The sequence below is a fragment of the Oncorhynchus masou genome, chromosome 3 (assembly GCF_036934945.1).
Source record: "Oncorhynchus masou masou isolate Uvic2021 chromosome 3, UVic_Omas_1.1, whole genome shotgun sequence".
NCBI classification, from domain to species: domain Eukaryota; kingdom Metazoa; phylum Chordata; class Actinopteri; order Salmoniformes; family Salmonidae; genus Oncorhynchus; species Oncorhynchus masou.
Genome location: NC_088214.1, coordinates 33125217 through 33129720, shown reverse-complemented (window position 1 = coordinate 33129720; position 4504 = coordinate 33125217).

Here is a 4504-nt window from a genome sequence, read left to right as displayed (position 1 = left end):
TATGACTGTTGGTTTAAATCCTGTTGTTTCTGCAGCTTATGACCCACCTGTGTGCCTTACAGTCGTAGGTTATTTACACAGTTAACCTAGTGTAAGAATCAATGTACACACATGACACTTCCCACTTGAAAAAATACTACAGTTTACTATAGAATACTACAGTTCAGACCCCAGTCCTACCTACCTGGTTATGGAAAATTGTGCTATTTTAGTATTTCTACAATAGGTGGAGAAAGTGGTGAAAGCCTCCACTTCTATGTCAAAGATATATTTTTTTAAACACAACAGTAAATAGTACAGTAATGTCAGCAAAAACGCTACAGTAAATACTACATTCCACAAAAACACTACTGTAAATAATACTGTATACTACAATCCGCAAAAACACTACATGAATTGCTATAGTATATACTACAGTTTTATTTTACAATAGTATTTGTACTATAGTTAACTGTGCATACTGCAGCATATTACAGTAAATACTACAGTGAATACTACAGTAAAGTCAGCAAAAACACAACAGTGAATACTATAGTATTAATACCATAGTATAATATATAGTTTTTTCATGAGGGTTATACTTGTATATTCCTGCTAACGTGTAATATGTATTCGAAGGCCCACATTCCATTAGCTTTAGACTGATGTCCAATACCTCAGTGACTGTAATGTACAATATTACTGTACGACAATAGAAAACTATGCAAGTCAATGACGCAAATGTTTAAGCTTATGTTTTTCCCACTGAATGTATGTTTTATTTCTTGAATTATTGATCTATTCTTGATATTCATTTTATAAGATCTTATGAATAATACATTATTATTCACACTGCACCGAATCTACATGTGTTGAAAACAATAGGGCAAGGGCAAGTTAAATAAGGGGTAAAAAAAATGCTTAGGGGGCATCTTTGTAAAACTCAAGTGATTTGACCTAGACCCCTGGTTATAGTGTATTATTTATCGTCTCAATCAGTCTGGTCATGTGTGTCTCCATTGGTCTAGTCCAGGGGCGGTCAGTGCCATTTAAGATGAGGGAGTACGATGATCTTTTTCTTCATCAGCATGGCATTATTTCTATCACAGCATATTGGATGACTGTCATTCATATTCCATTCATTCAGTTCAATGTAACAGCAATAGGTTTAGGCTACTAAATGATACTTTAATTTCCCCTATACCCATCATGAGGTTGCTACAACCTAGCTTATGAATGAAAGTTTACAACGTAGGTGCACACATGTCGAGAGAAAATGTTTGTGACAGACAGTGACACGTGGACAGACAGGGACACATTCAGTACCACCTTGCACAGTCTTGCCTGCATCGAGCTGATCTAGGTTGTAATCATTAGTACAACAGTTGCAAACGAGAGTTTCTATTGGACAAATCCAGGTATGTTTATCCCGGTTTTGTTCAGTTTGCTTCAGTGGAATAAATACACCCTTGATCATGCACAGTTCACTTTCATAGCAGCCACATTGAATCAATCAAATGTATTTATAAAGCCCTTTTTACATCAGCCGATGTCACAAAGTTCTATACAGAAACCCAGCCTAAAACCACAAACAGCCAGAATGCAGATGTAGAAGCACAGTAGCTAGGAAAAACTCCCTAGAAAGGCAGGAACCTAGGAAGAAACATGGCGAGGAACCAGGCTCTGAGGGGTGGCCAGTCCTCTTCTGGCTGTGCCGGGTGGAGATTATAACAGTACATGGCCAAGATGTTCAAACGTTCATAGATGACCATCAGGATTAAATAATAATAATTGTATTCCTTCTCGCATTTATACGCTCTCCTCCTCTCACCCTTTCCCTTTGCTTGTGGACTTCCAAGCACAACACCTCAGCTACCACAGCCTACATCATTGTCACCATATTAGCTAAAGTAACATCATAGTTAACATAGCTAATACAACTAATGTGTTAGTAAACCCGCAACAATCATACAGTAATGTTAGAGTGTACAGTCAGTAAGCCTTTGCTCCGGAGGCAATAAATTAGTAAAACCAAAAGCTTACCTAGACTTGGAAGAATACCAGTTTTGTGTTGGATAGTCATAGCCAGCTAGCTAACATAGCATCCCTCTGTTTAAGCAGGGTGTTTAAGCAGGCTAGGATAGCTGCATTTGCTAGCTAAGTAATGAAACTGAAAGTTTCTCTCTTTCTCTCTCTTGCTTCTTCATTTTGGAAGAAATTAATTTTTATAAAACTGTTCAACTAATGTCTTTCTCTCTCTTTGAGTCAACTACTCACCACAATTATGCACTGCAGTGCTAGCTAGCCATAGATGATGCTTTCAGTACTAGATTCATGCTCTGATCCTTTGTTTGGGTGGACAACATGTCAGTTCATGCTGCAAGAGCTCTGATAGGTTGGAGGACATTCTCCAGAAGTTGTCATAATGACTGTGTAAGTCTATGGAAGGGGGTGAGAACCATGATTCTCTTAGGTTTTGTATTGAAGTCAATGTACCCAGAGGAGGACGGAAGCTAACTGTCCTCTGGTTACACCATGGCGCTACCCTACAGAGCACTGTTGAGGCTACTGTAGAGCTTAATTGAAAAACAGTGTGTTTTAATCAATTATTTAGTGGCATGTGAATATATTTAGTATAGTTTTATCTAAAAATTATAACTTTTTAAATGTTTTATGAAATTCATTTTCTTTTTAGCCTTTATTTAACTAGGCAAGTCAGTTAAGAACAAATTCTTATTTTCAATGACGGCCAAGGAACAGTGGGTTAACTGCCTGTTCAGGGGCAGAACAACAGCTTTGTGCCTTGTCAGGTTTGAACTTGCAACCTTCCAGTTACTAGTCCAACGCTCTAACCACTAGGCTACCCTAGTGGGGAGGAGAACGATTGTCCTCCCCTTCCTCCTCTGAGGAGTCTCCACTGGTCTAGTCAGTGGACCTACACACCATTCCTTACATGTCAAACATGAACCAATAATGAAAAGAATGTTGTTGTTAGTAAATCATTAGACGCCACTTTGACTTTTAGGGAAACGGGTACAACCAGTGATGTCTATAAAGCCTGGATGACTGACGGGGTACTGTATTGAAGCCATTGCGATGCCATCTTGGTACTCCACAGCCATTGTAAAAAAAGGTTTTGTAAGCTATAGAAATGCATTTGTTTATGTCTACATTAGTTTTTGACATGTTTATTATATTACAGACACCAATATATATATATATATATAAACATATATAAACATTTTCTTTCAAATATTTTCTTTAGTACTAATGTTACTGTCTCCACTACAATAACAAAATACCTAAATATATGTAATTTTATCCTTTAAACATTTAATTGAAATACTGTAGAATTCCATTAATTCCTATGGAGGACTGCTCCTACTGGGGAGTACCAATATGGCCGACCGGTGGCTTCAAAGCCTCTCAATGGCCAATACATAGCATCAGCAATCCAGGGTTTATATACATGGCTGGGTACGACTGTGGTGTCTGGGGTAATAGGATATTACCAACTTCTCTAAGCACAATAGGTGTTTGTGCACCAAGCACACAATTGGATTGTTTGTCTGCATATGTGTGCCACCATGCATATGATGAATATTGTATTCATTCATACCCACCTACATTAATGCTTACCACATTTGGCTGTAAAACAGCAGGATGAATGGGTCTACAGTACACATAGTGCTTCTGATGCTGTTTCGCCATCCACAGGGGGTCTTGCCAACAGGTAGGGAAAAGAGGGAAAGGAAAGACATACAATTGATGAAGTTTATTTCCACAACGCTATATCCATTTGAAAATGATAAACGTGAATTAGCTAACACAACGTGCCGTTGGAACACGGGAGGGATTGTTGCTGAAAATGGGCCTCTGTACGCCCATGTAGATATTCCATAACAAATCTGCCATTTCCAGCTACAATAGTAATTTACAACATTAACAATGTCTACACTGTATGTCTGATCAATTTGATATTATTTTAATGGGTATAAAATGTTATCTTCTTTCAAAAACAAGGACATTTCCAAGTGACAAAAAAATATTGAACGGTAGTGTAAATGTTCAGACCGTTTACTCAGTACTTTGTTGAAGCATCTTTGGCAGCGATTACAGACTTGGGTATGATGCTACAAGCTTGCCCCCCCCCTCCTTATTTGGGTAGTTTCTCCCATTCTTCTCTGCAGATCCTATCAAGCTCAGTCAGATTAAATGGGGAGCGTCACTGCTCAGCTATTTCCAGGTCTCTCCAGAGATGTTTGATCAGGTTCAAGTCCAGGCTCTGGCTGGGCCACTCAAGGACATTCATAGATGTGTCCCAAAGTCACTCCTGGGTTGTCATGGCTGCGTGCTTAGGGTCGTTGTCCTGTTGGAAGGTGAAACTTTTCCCCAGTCTGAGGTCCTGAGCGCTCTGGAGCAGCTTTTCACCAAGGTTCTCTCTGTACTTTTCTCCGTTCATCTTTTCCTCGATCCTGACTAGTCTCCCAGTCCCTGCCACTGAAAAACATTGCCACAGCATGAT